Genomic DNA, 11018 nt, shown 5'->3' on the forward strand with positions numbered 1-11018 from the left:
ATAAAGTCAAAATGGATACAGGATTTAGATATAAAGACTGATACTATAAGCAAACTAGAAGCTCAAGGAATAGTTTACTTTTCAGATCTACGGAGAAGGGAAGAATTTATGACCAAATAAGAGATAGAGATGATTATGAAATACAAAAAGGATGGCTTTGATTACATTAAATTGAAATGTTTTTGCACAAATAAAGCCAATGCATCCAAGATTAGCAGAGAAGCAGAAAACTGGGAAAGAATTTTTACAACAATGTCTCTGACAAAGGCCTCATTTCTAAAATATATAGAGAACAAATTTATAAGAATACAAGTAATTGACAAATGGTCAAAGGATATGAAGAGGCAGTTCTCAGAGGAAGAAACTAAAGCTATCTATAATCACATGAAAAAAGGTTCTAAATCACTCTTGATTAGAGAAATGCAAATCAAAATGACTTTGAGGTACCACATCACACCTATCAGATTGGCTAACATGACAAAACAGGAAAATGATAAATGTTGGAGACGATGTGGGAAAATTGGAACACTAATACATTGTTGGTGGAGTTGCGAAATGATACAACCATTTTGGACAACAATTTGGTGATTAGCACTTTTAATGACTCTATTCACTTAAGTTCAAAAAAATTGAACTTGTTCAGCATTGAAAACATGGAGATAAACTCTTAAGTCAATAAGCATGTGGATTTATATATTTGACATAGGTCATTGCCCCTTTCTGCTTTTCTCTGACTCCTATTATCTAAGGGGGCAGCTCCAACAGTTGAGGAATAGTTTCTCATTTTAAAAGAGGTAATCCTTCAGTCATGTCTGACTGTTTGTGAGAAAACCCATTTGGGGTTTCCTTGGCAAAGAAACCGAAGTGGTTTGCCATTTTCTTCTCTAGCTCATTTTATACATAAGAAACCTGAGGCAATTATGGTTTAGTGACTTACCCAGGGTCACGCAGCTAATAAGTGTCTGAGGCTGGATTTGAACGCAGGTCTTCCTGTCTCCAGGCCTAGCATTCTATCCACTATGTCACCTAGCTGCCCACAATATGTACCAAGGTTTAAAAATGTTTAAAATGACATTTGTGATGTGTCATTGGAGTATGACCCAGTGTTTTCCTTTAACTTTAGTAAAGATATTTTTAAAATTCCCCCCTGCCACCCTGATGGTTCACGTTTTAAACCTTGGAGATTACTTGTGCAGGAATGGAGGCAATGCCTGTGAGGTATCATATGTTAACTTCACTTTAAACATTGTCAAGAATAAATTTAAATCCCGTGATGTGGCAGATCCATCAATCCAATTAACCAGCCTTTGCATAGAATGTTTGATACTATAATTTCATGATCAATAAAAAACCGGACAACCAGTATAGTCAGCTATCAAGCTCTTCCTTCTTTATGATGGTGGCTAACGCTGCAACTAGCCTGCTGCTTTACGATGTCTTCCTCATCTGCAGCCCGTCTTCCTTATATTGTTTTCCTTCAGTAATCTTTTTTTTAAAATTATTTTTATTTTTTAAAAACAATTTATTTATTAATTTTTAGTTTTCAACGTTTACTTCCATGAGATTTTGAGTTTTAAATTTTCTCCTTCTCCATCTCCTCCACCCTCCCCAAGAGGGTGTACAATTCCTTCAGTAATCTCTTAACTGCTACTTGTAGCCTCTTCTATTCTTCTGTGACTTTCTTAGCCTGGATACTATGCCAAAAAGAATGTACAGATTTAGATGTAACGGATGATTCCAACATCAATGCCATTGTGGCTATAATTTTACTTATTTGTGCATCATATGGTTTATCACTCGCTGCTGGCAATTTAAACACTTATTTAACAAAATCGTAAGATCTCCTGGTTTTGCCTCCTCCGCTGCTTCCATCATTGAGGTGTTGGTCAGAGCAAACACTGATTGCACCATAAACTTCTATTTGCTTTTCTTGTTAGGATCCATCAATCAATCAGTCAATAAACTGCATCACAGATACATTAATTGATTTTGCACCAGTAGTTCTACTATTATATCTCACATAGTACTGGCAGAGTTCAGTGGTCTTCACTTGAAAACATGCATGTCAATCTGAAGATTTGCCAAGATTTAGGTCGGTGATGACAACATCTGTGAAGAGAACGTTTCTGAAAGATTACCATAAACAAAAGAAGAAAATGCCTTGTTGAAAAAACTTCTAAGAAGTATCTTCAATTCAGAGGCAGTGTTACATAGTAAATAAATACTGTGGTGGGCTAAGAGTCGGGAAGACCTAGGTCCAAATCTCACTTCAGACACTAGCTCTGTCCTTTGCTACATTTAAAAAAATTATTATTTCATTTCCCCCCAATTACATCTAAACACATTAAAAAATTTTTTTTTTAAATTTCGAGTTCCAAATTCTCTCCCTCCCTCTCTCCTCCCATTGAGAAGGCAAGCAATTTGATACAGGTTATACATGTGCAGTCACACAAAACGTATTTCCATGCTAGTCATGTTGTGAAAAGAAAACACAGGTTTAAAAACACAAATAAAAACAAAGTAAAGAAAAAGTATGCTTCAATCTACTTTCAGATTCCATCAGTTCTTTCTCTGGAGATGAATAGCATTTTTCATCATAAGTCCTTTAGAATTGTCTTGGATCATTGTATTGCTGAGAATCTTTGCTACATTTTTGATAATTTCTTTATGTCCTATGATGTGGTAAATTTTTGTAAGTGTACTGAGCACATTTGATTAAAATGTCAAGTCTATTTCACTCCAAAAATCTAGCAAATCGAAAATTTTAGTATTTTGTCTATAACTTCTTCCTTATTGGTTTTTGTTTAACTTGTCATGTTCAGAAAATGAGGTATTGGAACCCCCCACTATTAATGCTTTTCTATTTAGATTTTTGTGATTCAGTTAATTTTTTCCCTTAAAATCTGATGTTAGCAGTTCATTTATAGTTTGATTTCTTCTTCTTGTTTACATATTTTCTATTTTTGTAGATGCTCATCAATTACCTTTTAATTTTCAGTTTTGTATAACATTTTGGATAATTGTTTTATTTCCTTTCTGTTATGAATTAACTTTGTAAGTATTTTACTTTAGTCATTCAATTTTCTTTTTTTGTTTATTTTTTAAACAATCAATTTAATTAATGGTTTATTATATTTTTAGTGTTTAAAAAAACAGCACTTAGTTTTTATCTGTTCTACAGTCTTTTTGATTAAAAAACTTAGTTTCATCTTAAACCTTTCAACCTTAAACCTTCCACTCCTTCCATCTTATAGCACTCATTGAGACATAGCTCCCTGCTAATGACACAGTATCATTGACCACCTTTTCTAGCTATGGTTGTATTTTCACTCATACCCTTTGATTCACTGGTCATGGTGGAGAAGGTGGAATACTCCTTACCTTCATATTAGGAGACTTCAACATACAAATTGATGATATTCTTTCAAATACCCTTAACTCTTGTTATATTATACTGCATTAAGAGAAGCACTGTTAAATTTTCAGTGTGAACATTTTCAATTCAAAAATCAAAAAAACCCCTACAAATCAGGGCTTGATATATTGTTTTGTTGATTGTCTTAAGAAAGTGAGAAAGCTGATAGACTTAAGAAAGTTATGGAGTTAATAATTTAATAAATGTGTTGTGATCATATCCCCCCAAAGAGACAGTTATCAAATATTTACCAGAGTACCTCTGCTTCCTTCCTTGCTCATCAATCTCCTCCATTCCAATGACCTACTCTTCCACTCCATCCCAGCTACATTTAGAGATGGTCATACTCCAGAGTCATGAGTTGCCCCATGAACATGGGTTTCCCTACTTACACTCTTCATTATCTTTAAGTGTGCACCTACTCTCCATGGTCATTGTTTGCATTGGTAGGGGAGTGTGACCTATGCTTATGAGTGTACTATTATGTTATGTTACATTTTGATCATTTCTGCTTTTGCCTTCTATTGAATAAATGTTACCTTATAATTATTATTGCTTTGCCTTCTATTTATAAATACTTCATGATTAAGAATTAATGGTATTATTAGCGACTTGTATAAATGTGAAGCACAGTGGTGGGGGCTCAGGAACTGCAATAGTGAGTAGTAGGAGTAGAACTTCCTCACACTAAGATCACCTATAGGACCCTGAGAGAATGAATTGAAGTGGTATAGCTAGCCACCTGTGGCTGGCTCACTCCTCTGGGGACACCACCCCAATCTACCAGTGTGAGTACAGGTAGAGTGAGTGATCTAGCTCCAGCCCAGGGAGAGAAAAACCTTGGAGAGAGTTGGGGTTGGTGCCACATCTGTGCTATACTTGTAATGTCTCCAAGTCTTTTTTTCCAGTACAGATTTTTTTAAATCTTATTTTGTTGTACTTTCTGCTCCCTCTGCTGATTGGTTCAACCAGAGTATTTTATTTCCTATTACTTCTATTTCTCTATTTAAAATTTCCACAGCTTTCTCCATGTTTTTGACTTTGTTATCAGTCTTTGTAATAGGTTGACACTCTGAACCATGCCAGTACAATGATTTTCTCTCATGATTTCATATGCCAAACTTGTATTCCCCATTCATTATGCTCCAAAAGGGGGTGGTGGTGGTATATAGGTAAAATATACCATATTTTGCTCCTGTGGTACAACATGATAATCAATCTAGCATACACAGTAGCAAGGGGAACATTGTGTCTTTGGTTGCATTGAATCCCTTTCCCCTCTTTATCCTGCAAACACCATGCCATTCCCCATGTGCTATCACTGAGTTTTCCATCTTTTGTCATCTTTCTAAATGCAGTGAAGTTTAGGTTATAAAATGGATAGATGAAACTATGACAGAATGTCAGTGTTCAGGTAGGGGCCAAAATGACTACCTGTTTAATTATTTCATTTTTACCAATGATAAATCTGTCATTATAGATGTCAGATCTTTATTGACACTAGGGCCTCCTTCATTTCCTCTAAAGTGTGTATGATTTCTTTTGTTAGGTTCACTTTCACTTTTTGGGCCATTACTGAAGTAAATTTGTTATTTTTTCCTTCTGATGGCTTATCTTCAGGACTTTTAAATTTAAAAAAATTTATTGATCTTTTGTTTCTATATCATCTTCATTTCACCTCTCCCTATTTATCAATTGTTAGTCCTTGTAACAACAACAGCAGATAAGAAAATTTTTTTTACTAAAACTAGTCAACACATCAACCCAGCTTGGCAGTATATTATATGTTCCATGCTCATGGACTTCAAAAAGGAAAAGGAGGTGCATTTTCTCACCTCTTATTTAGGACAAGCTTGATTATTGTATTTACACAGCTTTCAATTACTTTTTTTGTGGGGGTTGTTCGTTCCATTGGCATTGTGGCAATCATTGTGCATATTGTTTCCCTGTTTCTGCTAGTTTCACTCTGAATCAGTTCATATAAATTTCTCCGTAGTTCTCTGTATTTTTTCTTATTAATTGTTTCTTATGGAGCAATAATAATGTATTATACACTCATTCCACAAGTTATTTAAAAATTCTCACATGAATGAGCATCTACTTTGTTTACAATTATTATTAAGTTTCTTTTACCAGAGAAATGCTGTTATGAGTATTTTGGTGCATATGGGACACCATATTTTTCTTCTGCCTTTGATCACCTTGAGTTATATTCTTAGCAATAGGATCTCTGGGACAAAGTGTATGGGTATTTTATTCCCTTTCTTAGCCCAATTTATAATTGCTTTCTGGATTTTGGCCCAATTTATAGCTCCATCAACAGTGTATTAACATTCCTCATCATTTTTTGAAGTCCCTTAAACACTAGCTATTCCCATCTTTTGAAGAATTTACAGGCATAAGATAGAACCCCAGAATTTTCTTTTATTATTAGTGATTTGTATTCCTTTATTAATGTAGAGGTTATACCCTTTGTTACATTTGCATTTAGTATCAATATTGGTTCATTATCAATGATTCCTTTGATCATAGTCTTCAGAAACTTTTAATATGTCTGGGTCTAGTACCAACTAAGGTCTAACGTGGGAGATTTTTTTTCTTGCTGTTTGTTCATTTTCTTGTTCTTTCCTTTTTCATATCTTCAAAGTTATTCCCTTTTAAGGCCCTTTGGATGTCTTTCTTTTTTCTCCTCCATCTTTTTTTTTTGGCTTCATTCATTAATACTTTTATTTTATTTTGAGTGCATTCTAATCTATTCATACTGAAGGGGACAGAAGAACAGGGCTCTACCACACCTCTCACTCTACCACTTTTATTCATCCACCCAGTGGAAGAACTCCTGGACCAAGATTTCTGAAGAAAAATAAAGTAGTTCTTTTTAAAAATATTTATTTATTAATCTACTTTGATTTATCAACAACTACTTCCATAAGCTTTTGAGTTTTAAATTTTTCTCCCCCTCCCTCTCCACCTCCATCCCTAAGATGGCATGCAATCTGATATAGGTTTTACATATACCTTCCTATTAAACATATTTTCACATTAGTCATGTTACAAGGAAGAATTAAAACCAATAGAAGGAACCACAAGAAAGAGAAAATAAAACAAAACAGAAGATAAAAAGGAGCAAATAGTATGCTTTAATCTGCATTCAAACTCCATAGTTCTTTCTTTGGATGTGGATAGCATTTTCCATCATGAGACTTTTGGAGCTGTCTTAGTTAGATCCTTGTATTGCTGAGAAGGGTTAAGTCTATCAGTGTTAGTTATCACAGAATGTGACTGTTACTGTGTACAATGTTCTCCTGGTTCTGCTCACTTCACTCAGCATCAGTCCATACAAGTCTTTCCAGGTTTTTCTAAAGTCTGCCTGAAAATAGAGTACTTCTTCAGCTATGCTGAGTTATTGGCAGATTTAGAATTGATGAGTAGCAAAAAAGTCAGAGCCATGATGTGGCAAGGCCCAGCTCTAGCCCCTAATTAGTACAAAATCTAGACCCAAGACCAATTCTAATCTTCCCAGGGAAATCTTTTCTTTATCAATACCAGATTGTTTTGATGATTACCACTTTGCAATATAGTTTGAAACCTGGTACTACTAGGCTGGCTTTACCTCACTCAAAGTGAGAACCTGAAAAGATCATAGCTTAAAAGGGCCAGGGCCTCCCATTGCATCCTAGGCCATCTCTAGTTGTCCTGAGGAATATTTGGCCACTGGACCCAGATGACTCTGGAGGAGAAAATGAGGCTCCCTCCTTCAAATCAAAGTCAATTGCAAGTCATGTCATCATCTCCCTGATGTCATGGTTCTCTTTGAGAATGAAGGACAAACACAACAACAAAAATTGATTCCTTTGATATTCTTGACCTTTTGTTCCTCCAGATGAATTTTGTTATCATTTTTTCTAGCTCTATAAAAAATTCTTTGGTACTTTGATTTATATGGCACTGAATGAGTAAGTTAGGTAGAATTGTATATTTCTCCAATTGTTTAGATCTCTATTTGTGTGAAAGGTGTTTTGTAATTGTGTTCATATAGTCACTGGTTTTGTCTTGGCAGGTAGACTCTCAAGTATTTTATATTGTCTGTAGTTATTTTAAATGGAATTTCTCTTCCTATCTCTTCCTGTTGGGATTTGTTGTATGTAGAAATATATACGATAGAAGTATATCAAAATACTGATAATTTAGTGGGCTTATTTTATGTCCTAAAACTTTGGGTTCATATATTTTTTATGTCCTACAACTTTGTTGGAGTTGTTAATTACTTCAACTAATCTTCAGTTGATTCTCTAGGATTCTCTAAATATGTCATCACATCATCTGAAAAGAGTGATAGTTTTGTTTCCTCATTGCTTATTTTTATTCTTTTGATTTCTTTTTTTTTTATCTTATTGCTATAGCTAGCATTTCTAGTACAATATTGAATAATAGTGGTGATAATGGACATTCTTGCTTTGCTCCTGATCATTTTGAGAAGGTTTTAAGTTTATCTCTATTACAGATAATGCTTGCCTTTATTTTTAGGTAGATACTTCTTAATAATTTTAAGAAAGCTCCATTGATTCCTATGGTTTCTGGTGTTTTTAACAGCAATTGGTAGCGTATTTTGTCAAAGGCTTTTCCTGCATCTATTGATAAAATCATATGATTTTTGTTGTTTTTGTTATTGATATGGCCAGTTATGCTGATAGTCTCCCAAATATTGAACCTGCCCAGAATTCTTGGTATAAGTCCCCCTTGGTCATAATTTATCATCTTTGTGATATATTGTTGTAATCTTGCTAGTATTTTATTTAAACTTTTTGCATAAATATTCATTAAGGAAATTAGCCCATAGTTTTCTTTCTCTGTTTTTGCTCTTTCTGGTTTAGGTATAAAAATCATATTTGTGTCATAAAAGAAATTTGGTAGGTCTCTTTTACATATTTTTTTCAATAATTTATATACTGTTGGGATTATTTGTTCCTTAAATGTTTGGTAGAATTCACTTGTCAGTCCATCCGGTCTTGGTGATTTTTTGTTAGGGAGGTCATTGATGGCTTGTCCAATATTTTTTTCTAAGGTAGGGTTATTTAAGCATTCTATTTCCTCTTCTGTTAATCCAGGCAATTATATTTTGTAAATATTCATCCATTTAATTTAGATTGTCCATTTTATTTGCAAATAATTGGGCAAAATAACTCCTAATAATTGCTCAAATTTTGTCTTCATTGATGGTGCATTAACCCTTTTCACTTTTGATACTGGTAATTTGGTTTTCTTTTTTTTAAAAAAAAATCAGATTAACCAGTACTTTATCTATTTTTTTTCATAAAAAAGCTTCTAGTTTTATTTATTAGATCAATGATTTTTTACTTTCAATTTTGTTAATCTCTTTTTTGATTTCCAGGATTTCCATTTTAGTGTTTAATTGCAGGTTTTTAATTTGTTCTTTTTCTTCTTCTCTTTTTTTAGTTGCATGCCCAGTTCTTGATCTGCTCTTTCTCTCTTTTATTGATGTGAGCATTTAGAGACATAAATTTTTCCTAAGTATTGCTTTGACTGCATCCCACAAATTTTTGAATGTTGTTTCATTGTTGTCATTCTCTTTAATGAAATTATCAATTGTTTCTATGATTTATTCTTTGACCAACTCATTTTTTAAGGATTGGATTATTTAATTTCCAATTAATTTTTAATCTATGCTTCTATAGCCCTTTTATGAATGTAATTTGATTGTATTATGGTCTGAAAGGGGGTACATTAAATATTTCTGTTCTTCTACATTTGGTTGTGAGGTTTTTATGCCCTAATACATGATCAGTTTTTGTGAAGGTGCCATGTACAGCTGAGAAAAAGGTATACTCTTTTTTTATTCCCATTTAATTTTCTCTAGAGGCCTATCATATCTAACTTTTCTAAGATTATAGTCATCTCCTTAACTTCTTTCTTATTTATTTTTTGGTTAGATTTACTAGTACTTAGAGAGAAAAGTTGAGATTTCCCCACCAGTATAGTTTCATTATCTATTTCCTTCTGTAATTTATTTAACTTTTCCTTTAAGAATTTGGATGCTATTCCATTTAGTGCATATATGTTTAGGATTGATATTACTTCAGTGATAATACTTTGCCTTTTAGTAAGATGCCGTTTCTCTGCTTATACCTTTTAATTAGGTCTATTTTTAATTTTACTTTTTCTGAGATCATGATTGCTACCCCTGCCTTTTTTATATCAGTTCAAGTCTGCTTGAAAATACATTTGCTTTGGCCCCTTATTTTAACTTTGTGTGTGTCTCTTGGTTTCAAGTGTACTTCTTGTAAACAACATATTGTTGGATTCTGGTTTCTAATCCATTGTGCCATCTGCTTCTGTTTTATGGGTAAATTCATCCCATTCACATTCACAGTCAGAACTGTGCATTTCCCTCTATCCTATTTTTTCCCTATTTATCTGTCTCTCTCTTTTTATTCTGTCCCATCTCTAAAGTCTGTTTTGCTTCTGACTACTGTTTCTTTTTATCCACTCTCACTTTTATCACCCATGCCCTTTTTCTAAATCTCTTCCCCAACTGCTTTCCTATTGAGTAAGATAGATTTCTATTACCAGTTGAGTATGTACATAAATTTTTCCCTCGTTGAACTAATTTAGATGTGAGTGATGTTGAAGCATTGTCTGATCCTCACAGTTTTCCCCTCCACTGTAAAAGACTTTCCTCATGTGCCTCTTTTATGTGAGATAATTTCCCCCATTCTACTTCCTCCTTCCCCCTTCTCCTAGAGCATATATCTTTCTCATCTATCCATTTCTTTTACATTATACCAACATTGTCAACTCACTCCCACATCTTTTTATGTAGCATCCTTCAACTACCCTGATAATGATAAAGTTCTTAGAAGTTATATGCATTATTTTCCCATATAGAAAGTCAAACAATTTAACCTTATTGAGCCCCTTATGATTTCACTTTCATGTTTACCTTTTTATGTTTCTCTTGAATCTTGTATTTGAAAGTAAAAATTTCTATTCAGCCCTGGCCTTCATCAGAAATGCTTGAAAGTCCTCTATTTTATTAAATATCCATTGTTTTCCTTTGAAGGATTATACTCAGTTTTGCTGGCTAGGTTATTCTTCATTACAATTCCAGCTCTTTATCTTCCAGAATATCATATTCCAAGTTCTTTGCTCCTTCAATGTGACAGCTGCTAAATCTTGGATAATTCTGACTATGACTCCACAGTATCTTAATGGTTTCTTTCTGGCTGCTTGAAGTATTTTCTTCTTCTTTTTTTTTTTGGCTAAGCAATAGGGTTAAGTGATTTACCCAAGGTCACACAACTAGTAAGTGTTATGTGTCTGAGGCTGGATTTGAACTCAGGTCCTCCTGATTCCAGGGCCAGTGCTCTATCCACTGCACCACCTAGCTGCCCCCATTCATCATTTCTTATAGTACAATAATATTCCATTATATTCATATACCACAACTTGTTTAGCCATTCCCCAATTGATAGGCATCCTCTCAATTTCCAATTCTTTGCCACCACAAAAAGAACTGCTATAAATATTTTTGTACATGTAGGTCCTTTTCCCATTTGTATGATTGCTCTGGGATATAGCCCTA

The 11018-nt window shown here is 33.8% G+C and overlaps 1 pseudogene; it reads right to left on the minus strand.

Moving 5' to 3' along the window:
* Nucleotides 1–3709, minus strand: part of LOC114049448 — an 18607-nt pseudogene extending 14898 nt beyond the window's left edge.
* Between the last annotated feature and the right edge of the window lie 7309 nt (nucleotides 3710–11018).

This window comes from Vombatus ursinus, unplaced genomic scaffold (genome assembly GCF_900497805.2).
Source record: "Vombatus ursinus unplaced genomic scaffold, bare-nosed wombat genome assembly UNPS02014798.1, whole genome shotgun sequence".
Classification (NCBI taxonomy): Eukaryota; Metazoa; Chordata; class Mammalia; order Diprotodontia; family Vombatidae; genus Vombatus; species Vombatus ursinus.